Genomic DNA, 15,551 nt, shown 5'->3' on the forward strand with positions numbered 1-15,551 from the left:
TTCAAAAAGCAGAGACTCTAAAGTTTAGTATGGTAGCAGTAGTTTACTCAAAGGATGAAGTGGGTGTATATTTGGGGTAAAAAACCTCAATTTTGGTATTAATGATAAAATTTAATTTAAGTCAAAAACTAGACAGTATTTTCTGAAATGTAATATTTCACTTGAAAGGAGAGTATATGTAGAATAAAACGACTATTTTATTTGGCATTATCCATCCTCATTTTAAAATTGTAGGGGTTTAAAGACTGACACTCTAATAATTGATTAAAATCATGATCAGCAAAATTAAAATGCCTCTTATTCAAAATGCCTCTTTTTAAAAATGTAAGAGCTTTATTGACAAACAAAACCAATTGATAGTCGTTTTGTTATATAGCATTTAAAAAACATAATGTGAATTTCAGAAAATTTGACCCAGTCGGAGTGGAGTTATATTCTTCGGAGATTTTGAAATTGGGAGGCAAAAGAAGCCAAGAAATCGGGTGATTTGCATACATTTGCACAAATTAGCACTTCTTTATCATGCAACTTTACACTGCTTTACAAGCTACAAGGTAAACCCAACCTGATGATGCTGAATATTTGCTGTAATTTTTAGCATTTGTTCAATGTTCATCTCTGTGTATCAGCATTTGTTTGTTATTCTATCACTACATAGAACACCCAATGCTGTATTTAGCAACATACCAGTGTGAACATAAATGACCATTGTTATTGTTGATAAATGAATTCTAGCCTGGACTTGATTTGAGATCTCTTTTCAACAAAAACAACCCCGACTGTTTACTGTATGGTTTGTGTTGACATGCTAAATACTGGACATTTCATGACGCTTCAGGGAGGAAAACAAGATACTGCAGTAGATGCATAAAACAAACCACTGTGAATATTACCGAATTTGGCAGCTAAAGGAGTTTAACTAAACACGTTGAGTTTATCTGTCACCCAGGTAGCATCTATGGTTCTCTTTTGTAGAGATCAGAAATTCTGGGCAAATATTGAATTGATGATTTCTTTCCTTGCCCCCCTAAAAGATTGTGGTATTTTTGTCTGGCCCCCCCCCCTGAAAATCCTCCACCCCCCCCCCCCTGGAAGTAAATTCTGAATCGTCCCTAAGGATTTGTTGAAAGACCTTGACAGCATTGCAGTATTCTCTGAGCCACCACGTGATCTGAATGATGCCGTTCATACCTATAATTCAAACCTCTGTGAACTTCTCGACAAGCATGCACCCATGAAAAAGCGTATCGTCACTGTAAGACCAAATTGTAAATGTTATACATCCGAAATTGCAGTTGCCAAGAAGACTAGACGCTCTGCTGAGAAACAGTGGCGTAAGTCCAAACTCGAAATCCACCGACAAATTTATCGTGATTCCTGCAAAAATACTAATGCTCTCATTCGAAACGCCAAAGTAAACTATTACAAAGATCTCATCGGAAAGAATGCTCATGACCAAAAGTCTCTCGTCAAAATTGTATCATCAATTTCATCTTCACCAAATAATAATTTGCTTCCGTCCCATACATCTGCATTGGAATTAAGTAACCGTTTCAGTGACTTTTTCACTAAAAAGATCACAGACATCGGCTCAAGCCTAGATGCTAGAAGCTCATCTGATGACTTTGGTGATATGGAAGTCATTTCTGCAGTATCCTTTGATCATTTTCAACCAATATCATTATAGGAGAAAATCTCTGCACTCATCAAGAATTCGCCGAAAACATGCAGTTTGGATCCATTTCCAACATCATTTGTCAAGCTGTGCCTTGATAAGCTACTCCTGATTATCACATGGATTGTTAATGTGTCACGCGAATCTGGCTTTTTACCCATTCTTTGAAGTCTGCAGTCGTTAGGCCGCTCATAAAGAAACCAACCCTGGATCCAGAAATTCTCAAAAACTTCCGTCCAATCTCCAATCTACCTTTTCTGTCGAAGGTAATTGAAAAGGTCGTTGCTGCTCAGCTGAAAGATTTCTTTAACCAAAACAATCTACTCGATCCACTTCAGTCTGCCCATAGACAATATCATAGTACTGAAACAGCACTCCTCCTTGTTCATAACGACATTCTCACTGCTCTTGACTCTGGACAAATTGTTTTACTGGTTCTATTGGATCTATCTGCAGCTTTTGATACCTTTGATCACGACATACTTTTGCAGCGTTTATCAAATCTTGGAATTAAATCTACTCCTCTTTTATGGCTTCGTTCATACCTCACAGACAGATCCCAGTCAGTTACATTAAATGGACGAAGATCACTGCCTCAAATGCTGCGATACGGAGTTCCTCAGGGGTCTGTTCTTGGACCTCTCTTGTTTCTAATCTACATATCACCACTCGGACAGCTCATCCACCGCCATAAACTCCAGTTCCATCAATTCGCTGATGACAATCAGCTGTACCTGTCTTTCAAGAAATCCAATACCACGTCTGCCGTATCTTCTGTTGAAGAAACTGTCAATGATATTATGAGCTGGATGACACAAAACAAGCTGAAGTTAAACAACTCTAAAACGGAGGTCATTTTAATTCGATCTAAATTTGACCATTCGCCAGCGCCTTTCACTGACATCAACATCTGTTCCAGTGTTATTGAAACCACTTCATTTGCGAGGAACATCGGTGTAATATTTGATGACAACCATACATTCCAACAACATATTCGTGCCACTTGCAGTGCTATTCACTTCCTCCTTCGCAAAATTGGTCGTATCAGAAAGTACTTGTCCAGAGATTCCTGTGCCACCCTCGTCCACGCCGTTATATCTTCAAAGCTTGACTACTGCAATGCTCTACTTTATGGCTTGCTCGATACACAATTACAGCGGTTACAACGTGCCCAAAACACAGCAGCTAGAATTGTTACAAAGACCAGGAAATCCGACCACATTACTTTACAATGCTTTAAGTTGTAAGAATGTACATTGCAGTGATAAATCACACGTTGAAAGTATTTCGAAGTTCTATAATGATATTATTGACAGTCTGTATTCCGCTAGTAAAAACGTAATTCCCAATGTGCATAAAAGTAACAATAATGAGGTGCCAGGTTGGAATGATCACTTGAAAGAAATCCACTCTATTGCTCGCGACGCTTTCACTTTGTGGCGTGAAAACCTAGAAATGGTCCACTTTTTGAATTCAAACGTCGTACTCAAGCGCAATTTAAGTGTGCACTGCGAGTCTGTCGACGTAATGAAGATCAAATTAAAGCCGATGCTGCGGCTAAAAGTCTTCACTCTGGTAACAATAGTAATTTTTGGCGTTCAGTTCATAAAATAAATGCAATGATTTCTTCCAAGCCAAATAACGTAAGTGGCTGTAGTGGCGATGCAAATATTGCAGAAATGTGGCGTGAGCATTACAGTAATCTTTTTAATGTTGTCCATACTAAAAGTGACCAGATTTTTAGACATGATTGATAACTGCGAAGGTGACGTGGATATCATTATTTTACCCAATGATGTTAGTAATGCAATAAGTAATCTACAAACAGGTAAATCTGCTGGTCCAGACTCATTTCTGCACTGTACGCCAGTGACAAGGTGTCAGTTTTGCTTAGCATGTGTTTTACTTCGATGCTTGTTCATGCTGTTTGTCCTAATAGACTTTCGGATACCATCTTAGTCCCCATTGTTAAAGATAAGAATAAGAATATAAATGACAAAAATAACTACCGGCCTATTGCATTATCGACTGCTGCATCGAAAATTATGGAATTAGTTTTAATGAAGAGAATTGAGTCATTTCTTGAAACTTCACATTACCAATTTGGGTTTAAAAAGGATCATTCAACTGATATGTGCATTTTCATTCTGAAAGAAATCATTCACTATTATAAGAAACATGGTAGCAACGTAATTGTAACTTTCATGGATGCTTCCAAAGCATTTGATCGTGTTAATCACTGGACATTGTTTAAAAAGTTGATTTTTCGTAAAGTGCCTATTTGCTTTGTTAGGTTTCTCTTTGTTTGGTATAGGTCGCAATATATTTTTATCCGTTGGGGCTGTTGCATTTCAGAGGGTTTCAACGTGAAAAATGGCGTTAAGCAGGGTGGAATATTGTCACCGAAACTATTTAATATTTATATTGATGATTTAAGCTATAAACTTGAAACTTCACGAGGTTGTAATATTGGTGGCATGTTCATCAATCACCTCTTTTATGCTGATGATATTTGTCTGATAAGTCCCTCTGTGAAAGGGACACAGAAATTAGTCATCATTTGCAGCACTTATAGTAATACTCATGACATTGTCTTCAACACGAAAAAGACCGAATGTTTGTGTGTCACATCAGATAGTTCTAAAGTTAAGCACATTCCCGCTGTTTACCTCAATGGTGTCAAAATTGTTTTTGTCGAAAGAAAGAAATATCTTGGGTTTTTGTTAACACATAACTTTAGAGACGATAGCGATATTGAGCGACAAAGGAGAGCATTCTATGTCTCAGCAAATATGCTGCTAAGGAAATTTTCCTTGTGCTCTTTTCAAGTGAAATGTAGAATTTTTAAAGTGTATTGCTCTCAATTGTACGGTGGCCACCTCTGGTTCAAATATTCTGCTGATGCCATGAGAAAACTGAAAGTTGCCTACAACAATGCCGCCCGTATTTTTTTGGGTTATGAGAGACAAAGTAGTGCCAGCTCCATGTTTGTCACAAATGGGCTGTGCAACTTTGATGCTCTTCTTAGAAAACAAATGTATGGTTTTATAGTACGTTTATCACGCAGTGGAAATACGAGTGTACGTCAAGTTTATGATTGCATGTATTTTATTTCTGATCTCCGCAAAATGTGGATAAAATCACTTTTCCATTGAGCGGTTGTGGTTTTTTTTTTGCATGATAGTGCACCACTAAAATCACTACTTCAGTGTGTATTATGATATTTATTTATCTGTACCTTAATTCATTATTGTACTGAGATTTCTATGGACATATTTAGTCCGAAATAAAGTGAAATAATAATTACCCCCGGTACTTATGCAACTTCACTGGCTTCCAGTACATCATCGCATTATATACAAACTTTTGCTGATTACTTACAAAGCCCTAAATGGACAAGCTCCACAATATCTCAGGAATTTAATAACACCTTGTGCCTCATCACGTATTCTTCGTTCATCTGATAAATGCCTTCCTTTGGAACTCTTTACTCCTGGACATAAAAAACCTGTCCTAATGTCAACATTTTCAAAAGACCCTTAAAAACTTACATCTTCCAGAGAACATTTTCATTGTAACTCTAAGCGCCACTGAGCATTGTTTAACTTTGGATATTGGCGCTTTACAATTTTTCTAGATAGATAGATAGATAAATGCGCCCTCAGAGGACTGATATATTGCCTTATCAAATGATATGTGCAGAGTTCCCCAACATCAACACAGGTAATAATAAAATGGTATATTACACATTTTGATTCAACTCTTAATTGTATTTTCAACAATGATGCCTTGAATATCTCAGTGAGTTGACCAATCAAAGGTGAAGTCTTTAGGTTCTGTATTATATAAAGGTATGAAGGTAGTAAGCGCCGGATATCCTATCTATCACAATAGATTGGCCGTACCCGACATGCCTTGCAACGTTTTGGCAGCTATCGAAAAAAATAGATATGAGGTCATTCAAAGCGGAATCTTGACTCAGTTCAGAAGTGTACTCTTTGCGTCTTAAAGGTCTATGGAGAATTTCATTCCCTGTTCTTGTTTGAGAGGTATGGTGAGATGAAAAATCTCAAGCCAGGTTTAGATTTGAATCCCCCTGAAACAGTAAGGACTGAGTCAACAAGCTCGACCGTGATATTAGGTATAAATTTTAAGTTTTGCCAAGCAAACATTCGACTGGTACATCGATGGCACGCTGGGCGTTTTACAAAAGATATGTGATATTGGTTTGGTGTACGGTAAGTTGATTACTTTTTACCTCTTAAATTTGATTAAGGTCATTTAAACCTTCGGGAAAGATACAACACATTCTCGTGATCTTTGGCTTATGCCAATAACAAACTGACTGCTCGCTAGCTACAATTACGGCTACTACAGATATCAGTAACCCAGATCATAAATCTCAATTTTGGCTTAAAGGTGCATTCTAGCTGTTATTGTACGACTGGTTTTTTTCTGTGTAGGCCAAATTTATATAGCGTTCTTCATAGATATTCGAAATTATGTGTATGACAAAGTATAAGGGGCTTTTAATTGTAATGACTCGTGGGCTACTGATTTTACTTTATACGCAGTGACTGTAACCTTACGGTATTCAAGTGGTGGTTGCCCTGATCTTGTGAAGGACTGCTACTGTGCAATATAAGATAAACAGTAGAAACTTCAAAACTATTCCATGATTAGTCAGCATATCACAGTCTGAATGACTCACCCCTCCAACAACCTTTATCATATGATTTGGCATGATCAGCCGCGCCCACGTTTGTCGATGACGTCACTCGAAACGATCATAGTTATGTTTATTCCGTAACTACGCAAACATTTCATCTCCTGGGCGTTATCTCATGATTGTTGCTGTACTTTCAATAATTAAATTACCTGACCAGATTTTCTGACGTATTCTCAGATATAATGTAAAATAGTGTTTGATCAATGCTTGAGGTCAAAAGATAAGATGTGATGGCAATTATTAAGCTTTTTCGATCAGGAAAAAACTTACAAAGCCCAACGAATGTAACTCGTTTCATTTTAATGCGAAGAAAACTGATATGTATGGTCAAAGGCCCCTGCCCTATTTAACCGAATGACCTTTCTCTCGTCGGTAAATACTAATCGCACACTATTATAGGTTTCGATATAAATAGAAATAAATATCCACGCGTCTTAAATGCCATGTAAAGATAAAATTATTGACATGTATAATTTTTAAAAAACAACTTGCATTCCGATTGCTTATTTCAGGTTTTGATGAACAATGTTCCAAAGCTAGCACTTGCAAGACCAATTCTAGAAACATCCAGTTGTTTTAACATGCAATGTCCCGCAGGTGAGTGTGACTGCAAACACGCCCGATTACAATTCCTTTCTTGTTTCCATCGAATAAGTAAACACCTTTTTCAAACTCTCCTTGTGTAACATTTGCTCAACGCATACATCAAACTACATGTATATGTAGAATTCTTCCTAATTGAGAATGCATGATATGTTGACTTTGATAGTGATTTTAAAACTCCAATAAGCCTATCTGTAAGTTTTGATGCGTTTTCCAGTTTGTTCAGTCTCCGAAAATAAAAACCCGCGTTGAGAAATGTTCCCCTTGTTCAACTTGAGAACACAGTCTATAATAGTGTAACGTCCTATATCAGTATAGTATGGTTTACAACTGAGTCTAGTGCCGCCAAGGATTGTTTTGATCAACAATACCGTTGCATATTGCACAAAATCCATTGCTGTAAGGTTAATATTTCTTACTTCAGCATAGATTAGGAAACTATTTCTCTACACTAATTATAACGAAGTGATACACGCATTCTTTTCCAGCTTACCATATAGCAGAGGCTGGGAGTTCAACAGAATGTCAATTCAAACGAGATCTTCTGTTCTCCGTGTGAAGATGGGACATTTACAGCCACGTTTAACACCCTTACACAATGTTTCCCACACACATCCTGTAATGTAAATGCCAAGTTTTACAATATGGCACAAGACTGAGGACACGGTCTGTCAATGTGTAAATTACACGTACCTGTCTGTGTCTGGCTACTGTGTCCTTGGAGAAAATGTGGAATAGGTGAAAGAGTAGCTATACCAGGTGAGAATAACAAAAGATACATCTATGACTTTCTTTCACTTAACAACCCAAGTAGAGACCAAAAATGTAAATAAAAATTGACTTTCTTCAGAAATAGTCACCCCATTTACTTTTCAAGTGCAGCTTGGTCTTTCAATCTGTGTCATTTGGGTTAATGATAGAATTCGAGTTTCTAAATCGCATGTCTGATTTATCAAATCAGGTAACTCAACACACAACGTCGTATGTGGGGAATGCCCCGATGGTACATTCTCAGACACAAAGGACTGGACGACTTCGTGTCAAAATCATACAAGGTATGATTGTCCTAAATGTAAATATTTTTGGCAAATATGTGACAGTATTTTGCATGAAGTCTTATATATATATATATATATATATATATATATATATATATATATATATATATACATATACGCATATATATTTATTTATTTATTTATTTATTTATTTACCTACTTTTATTTAATTTAATAGTTTGCCTAAGCTTTCTCATTTGCTTCTTTGTTTTTCTTTTTTTTCCAATTCATCAATTCAGTCCTTTTTGGAATATTGTTAATAGCTTTGACCAGTGAATAAACTTTCTCACCAATAAAACGTCAGGTGTGAAGAATGTGGCTTGAAGACAGTGACAAAGGGATCTCGATCGCATGATACAACTTGTGAAAGCGATTGTGAAAATGTTTCTATCACTAAATCAACAGGCACCACATTCCGTAAGTAATTGGTATACAAATGTGTCCGCATAGCTAACCCAATAAAGGGTGCAGGCTTGTACATTATGGAATGCCATGGTGTCAAATATCTGCAGTCTGTATACTTTAGCTTAAAATGCAGCGATTACTTCTTCTTTTTGATTTCTGTCTGAAAGGGCAGAGTCAAGATAGTCCCTTATTATAACATTTTGACAGTCGCAAAGTTAAATAAAATTGAGCTTATAAAGAGTCCAATTGTTCGATACAAGCCTGGAGTTGTTTATGTAACCTTTGTTGCGTGACCCAACCTGTATAACGTGGAAGCATGCATGACATAGGCTGACAGAAATTGTAACATTAACTCTTAACCTTTGACCTTTATATCTGATTAAGGATATGTGGACACAAACTAACCAAGCTTTATAGCAAAGTAGACAGTTGTCTCGTATGTTACTATAGTAAACGGTACAAATTTAAAACAGCTATAACAGAGAAATCTCATTTTCCTGTCCAGTTACTCACTAATTATATAACTGCAGTCTTCCTGAAAGACGATGTGATATATTAAAAGTTTAGTTCGGTATTTATTCCATGATTTGGAATTATGTAAACACAAGTAACTTTTTTAAAGTGCTAACGATCGACTATACTTCACTGCAGCTGTGCCTCACACAGAAGATGCCGTCTCTATGCACTCTGGCGAAGAGATCTCCACTGATGATTACGCCTCTGTCATCACATTATCAACTGACAGCGAGCACAATGGTTGGGGAATTCCCCTTACTATTATAGCTATTTGTGTCGTTCTTGCTACTCTAGGGCTAGTTATATTTGCCTTGTGCAAGTATCTCAAGAAATACAGAAAACGAGATCCAACGAGGAATGGTACTGATTGTTTTTCATTATGAGCTTCCATTTCCATCATAGATAGACTTAACAATTTAAAATTGTAATGTTTTCAAATAATCGAACACGATCATGTGGTCACCTTTTGACCTCTCTATATATATCAGCTAGGCCAGCTCTAGCGTACCCTTCAATGCTTCCATTTGGTCGTCCCAGCGAGTCACATTAATCGTATTTTGACATGTTGACTCCACCTTATCGTGGTGACGTTTCTGACACAGTTTGTCTGCTGAAACACCCTATGCGTTTAAATTTCTCACAACAAAAGGCCCCCTACCACCAGGCTGTTTTGTTGTTGTTGTGTTTTGTTTTTGTTTTTTACTTCAGATAAATTTACTCCAATGGAACCAGAATTTATATATTGCCATATATCATAGGTGTATTTACTTTGCCGAGAAACATTCTATTGAATCTAAAATTTGGTTTTCCGGAAAAAACACCACTATACCAGTATAAATATATTGTTGTAAAACTAACCGGAAAAACAAAGCATGTGCCGTCTTTTGTAACTAATATAAGCTTAAAAGGAGTTCACGCAGAGAAAAGCGGCTGCTTTGAATGAACGTATCCATAACCTGTGGTCTATTTGGTCCTTCTTTCTGCTCCTTAATGAAACCAATGGTGACAGCACCTTTATTTGCTTCGAGTCTCTTGATTGATGAAAATTCAAATAAAATGTCTTGTGGTTGCATCCTTCCCCAAATAATGTGTTTTACCGACATTACCTCTCGTTTAATATCAGATCGTGGTGTACCAAGATGTAACGGCGTCCAGAACCATAATCGGCATAATGGCTATACCTATAAACCTGTCGAAATGGAGTACAAATTGGTGTGCCAAATGGTGCAACATATCCAATACCACACACAACTGTCAATGTCAACGTCATCGAAATGAAGAATTCGGAACAGAGGTGAGACTTAGCTGGCAACAATCTTTGACAGCAAAATATGTTTTATTTTAACGTAGGGATATTGACTTCAAAATGTGTTCGAAAACTTTGTTTCAAGTATATTGCTTCAAAATCTTCAAAACTTCCTTCATATCTTGTACTGGTAAGGGAGTTTTCATTTATTATGAGGGGCGGAGGGATAGAGGTCATTTTCGGAATACCTGTCCGAATAGTTATATTTATAAAATCCCTCCTGTATGGAGGGTTAAATTTGCAATTTTTCAATTTTTTGAAAGAACATAAATTCCAGATATTCTAATTCAGCGGTTGAAGAAGGAGAGAAATATGTAATGTGGACTGCCAATAGGTGAACTTTTAATACAGCTAAAACTTTGCTTTCGCCAACTTCACTTGAAGTTGTCAACGCTACCTTAGGAACTATATGCATTAAAGAAGTTCTATATGATAGAGTGTAGTGGAAAATGATATTTTACAAGTTGTTGTTGTGATATAGCTTGCAATTATAAACCATTGTTGAAATGCCTCCCTCATAATGGAAAGCCCCCTCAGTGCAAATCCGACGAAGGTTCGCAATTTTAGGCATTTTGTAATCTTTAACATAAGCATTTGCAGAAGATGCGGCCAAACATGTTGTCCGACATGTGCAATCGGGTACACAAGAGCATTCATATGACCTTTTGGTTTATCCTTCTCTGATATTGTTTTTACTGATTTTCCGCCTTTGAAAATGTTCGAGGAACAAATGCCCTTCTCTTTACACTTCTATTTAAATGAACATCTTATGAAGCGTAAATACATTTAGATTTGGTTCTAAGGCAATAATACTTACCTTTATTCCAGCGATGCGACTGGAACTCACGAAACCAATGGTGAAGAATCCGAGCAAACACCGATAAATGAAGAGGTTATCGACCGCGATGTAAAAGGTGATGATTCATTCTCTCTCTCTCTCTCTCTCTCTCTCTCTCTCTCTCTCTCTCTCTCTCTCATCAGACCTTGCCGAAGTTTCATTTTCTAAAACATAGATTACTCATAAAAGTATCTTCTGTCACCTAATTTTCTCATGATTTTATTTTCCAGAGGACAAAACACTTGCAAAAGGAATAGCCGAAAGTGGGGAGTCTACAAATGGAATTCCTGAAACTAGCGCACCAGAAGGTTACTAACCTTAATCTATTTATTTTGACAATATAATCAAAACGCCTTTAAATGAATTAAAAACTTAAAAGTCGCCTTTGACACATTTTTGAAAGAGGTATTCATTTCCGAAGGATATAATTTGTACTGTACACAAACATGAAGGAATTTCCGTTACAGTTATTGTTATTATTGCAAAAGTCAAGAATACAATTTGCATCTTTGTTTATCGCGATACATTCTTATATAAATTGAAATCTTTGGTGTAGTTAACACTTGCGTCAAGCAAACTGTCAGCTGTTCATCTTCTCTCGGACACATAAACCAATGTGTTCAGCCAATAATACATAAAATTGATATTTATTTTCTAATTCTAATTCCTAATGTCTCTCTCAGACAAAGGGCATGATTCCCCATAGTGACTGAATGCACAGATGATCCAAAGCAGAACACAGAGGACTCGTATGATAGTAGGTATCAGACGATTAATGAAAATATTCGACATCACACCGAACCATTTCTGAAAACCATGATCCCATCACAAATATCTTCACTGTCCCGATAGAGATAGGCTCTACTTTCTATAAAGGCAATAAAATGAATACAAGTTGGTAAAATAAATAAAAACTGTTAATAAACATGACTTTAAGATTTGAGACTCCAGGTTGAATTGCCTTTTTTACTCCACAATATTGTTATGGTCTTCAATAGTTATGGTTGGACTTACTTTCCAAATGCGACATTAAGACGGTCAGTGCTTTCAGGTTTCTTTAAAAAGGTTTGAGCACCTCCTGTTCAATATGTCATCCATCATTTGTAAGTTATAAACGGAATGAAACAAGAAACATTCCACAGACAAGACCGGTGTCTTTGTAAAGATATACTGTGCCATACAGTTTTTCCCAGAATTTCATCCGCTCAAGATACGGCCCTGCAATTAGTCATTTGAAATATAGCGAATTATTCCCTTTACATTCATGTATGCCAGGATTTCGGTCTTTTGGAATATATAAGTTGTCTCCTCTCAAAACTTTCAAGAATATAGTTTGTTTTCTTCAGAGTCAATTCAAGATTAAAATTCGAAACACCAAGCTGTTGTCTCAGAGATTCTCTTTGTTGCCGGCCGAGTCTGGGCAAAGTCTGCTTCACGATAAACATTAGTCTAGGCACCGATAAACGTCACTAGATTAAATAAATCTTCCAGCATATAACCTGAATTCATTAATCCTGAAACTTTATTACTTTCAAAGTGAAAAATAAAATCAACCAGCTGTCTATCAAGTAAAAATCACAACTCGCTTCGTATTGTTCATTGCTTGTGCTAAATCCCACTGCTTTTCTTCTAGAAGAGGCTAATCTGAATGAAGGAGGTCAATACACACTTCGTCAAGATAGTTCCATGACAGGACACAGCAGTGACCAGGATTCCGATGATGACACAGTGAACACGAAGATGTTGAGTGTGGGTTGACTGTTGAATTACGACGAGTAGAGTTTACATCATCAAAGCTACCATGTTTCTGCCGTTAGAGGTTTTTTGTATCACCTTTGAGTTAGGCGTAACGAGTCATTTTTCACGGCATGTCCCTTTCATCAATCAGAGTAAAATAATTACAAATACATATTTTACATCATTTGTCTTTATCGACTGTACATCTCTTTTAAATCAACAATCAGGGAAAGAGTTTAAAAATCTGAATGCCGACATGGTACAGAAATTGTTTGATTGCATGGCAAGCTATGCATTTGTCAAATTAAGGTGTTTGCATACTGGAATAGAAAATATGCAAATTAAAAGGGTATAAAATTAGCAATATCACACTATTTAACATCAGTGGTAATTTTCACTTTGTTTTCAAATGTACTACCTCGGGGACAGATATTCGGACTCTCAATCTTTCACAATATTTCTGTTTGCCTACCACTTGTGGTGGTTCATTTTGAACCTCATGGAGTACCTAAGGTTTTCACTGGCTTTGTTCTCTAAAAATCGGGAATTTTATTTTCTGCCATGGAGATAACAAGGGATGACGGCCATTTTGAATTTCAAATATCCGTAAATGTTTGGTAATAATGTGTTTCAATCTGTGGTTCCAAAGTTTGCATGGTGACCCCCGATTTTTATTCTTGATTTTGAAAGAAAACTAGAATGGTCAAAAGTTATAGCTTGAGGAAAGTTTGGGCAGAAGTTTAGGTCTTTCGTTTTCGAGGCGCGAAGTACTTTAAGCACGTTTGCGCGTTCTAATAAGAATTATTAGCTACCTATTTAACCATCGACATAGTGAAAGAATTTCTGCTCCTGAACCACCACAACGATTTGGCCACGTGTGGTTTGGCCCAAACACAATTGGTGGGAACAGTTTAAAATCTCTACTGTTTCTGCACAACGATCTGGCAATTCAATATCAAATATATATCAGTAAGATAATGCTAACCAAAAAAATAGAAAAGTTTACGTATTTTACTTTATCTTTGTTTTTTTCCTATATATTACATAAATAATGGTGATAGGTATAGTTCGAGAGAAAATGTTTCCTTTTGTATTGATTCTATTTTTCTGTTGTTTTTGTTGATGCACACTTAATCAAGATATTTAATGTATGTTGAGTGTATAAAAGGATATTTGCATAAGATCCACTGAGGGTTCTCGAGATCTCAGCCACATATTTACCAGGGTCCCTCATTTTAAAATTTGAACGACTCTGCAGTATGTGTATGAAACTGTATTATAGGTATGTAAATAATGGTGTGTTGATCTCGGTACAAAGATTAATAGATCAACCCATAAATGACTTTATAAATGGTGAGGTCCGCAACTGACATGAATGAATGGTGTCAGAATGACCATCTAGGTACTGGGCAAAATACTTTGAGATGTGTTGGTTAGTCGTACTGTTTACAAGTAAAGCAGCTAGGGCCATATATCCCATCCCTAACCTGTAACGCCTCATTTCAAACTTTAGGCGGAACGCTCATTACCTTGAAATTGAATCATGGGTAGGAAAGGAAAACCAAAGACACCAGCTGATAATTATTGCTGTTGAAGATGATATGCATTTTATTTTCATTGCCAATGTCATTTTCAAGCTAGAAAAAGATTGTTTGAAAAACTGCAAGTAATTACATAAACAACAAAGAAACTAGTTTAAAAGCTATTATCAACTGCAGTCTTGCTTTTAGGGTACTCCTAAAAATACCATATATAAACATCAATACCTTATAGAAACATCAATTATAGATCACCAGTAAGCTTATATATTTAGACATCTAGTAATTTGCAATGTGATGTAATTAAATATTGTCAAGTATTCTTCTTCCTAGCTGTGGAAACGCAGCTATCTGTTGGCGGGGTAGCGGGCATCGCTATGCGGGTCAAAGGTCAACCCCGCCACAGAGCTATCTTCTTCCATGTCTTACATGTTCATTAGTTTTATAACCATTTTTGTTGTTATTTTTATTATTATTAGTAGTAGTAGTATTTACCATCGTATATCCACAGACAATATAGTAGTATCATAACGTTATTATTATTATCATTATTGATGCAAAAGTTGAAACCAATCTGTCTGTGCAAATTTCCAGAATGTCATATGCCTTGCAAAACTCCTTTCTCACTTGTTTGTACTGTAACAGAAAGGTAGATCAATTATTCATCTTCAAGATTCACATATATAGTTTTATAAGATCCGCGGAGTTACACCCATATGTAGCTTTTGCATTGCAATAATGTGAATAAATATCTGAACATGACCTGAATAAATGTATAATTAGGGTGATCAGAAAAAGAGGACCTTTATTTCAAAACTGCAAATGATGACATTCTTATGTAATTGTAGACTTTGAAATATGTTGTGACATGAACTACAGCGTTTGTGATGTGCACTTACAAAAAAGTGATCAACGGAGTTGTCACATTTGAGGAAGTAAAAACTGTGACCACGGGAGGGTAAACTGTCCATTTCTGATGTAACAAAGTGTTGATTATGTGACAGCATTTACTTTCAGAAAAACACTTGTATTTCCTGCAAACTTGTCTGAGAATAAATTATCATCTTGCTGTCCCGCATTCTCTTGGGTTATTTCCACAAAAAATGTGATGTATCTGAGAACGACTGCTGTTTGATTTAATTCAAT

The 15,551-nt window shown here is 36.4% G+C and overlaps 1 long non-coding RNA gene across 2 annotated transcripts; it reads left to right on the top strand.

Annotated features, from left to right (window-relative positions):
• The first annotated feature begins 5,652 nt into the window (after nucleotides 1-5,652).
• Nucleotides 5,653-15,478, top strand: LOC139137662 (uncharacterized). 2 transcript variants are annotated; one of them, XR_011553436.1, is made up of 12 exons: nucleotides 5,653-5,913; nucleotides 6,917-7,001; nucleotides 7,496-7,766; nucleotides 7,969-8,062; nucleotides 8,370-8,482; nucleotides 9,122-9,346; nucleotides 10,110-10,280; nucleotides 11,121-11,206; nucleotides 11,361-11,438; nucleotides 11,814-11,887; nucleotides 12,764-14,722; nucleotides 14,814-15,478. It is a non-coding gene; the product is annotated as an uncharacterized lncRNA (long non-coding RNA). The 2 variants fall into 2 exon arrangements; XR_011553435.1 differs by having other exon boundaries at nucleotides 12,764-15,478.
• The last annotated feature ends 73 nt before the right edge of the window (nucleotides 15,479-15,551 follow it).

Source organism: Ptychodera flava, chromosome 7, assembly GCF_041260155.1.
Source record: "Ptychodera flava strain L36383 chromosome 7, AS_Pfla_20210202, whole genome shotgun sequence".
NCBI lineage: Eukaryota > Metazoa > Hemichordata > Enteropneusta > Ptychoderidae > Ptychodera > Ptychodera flava.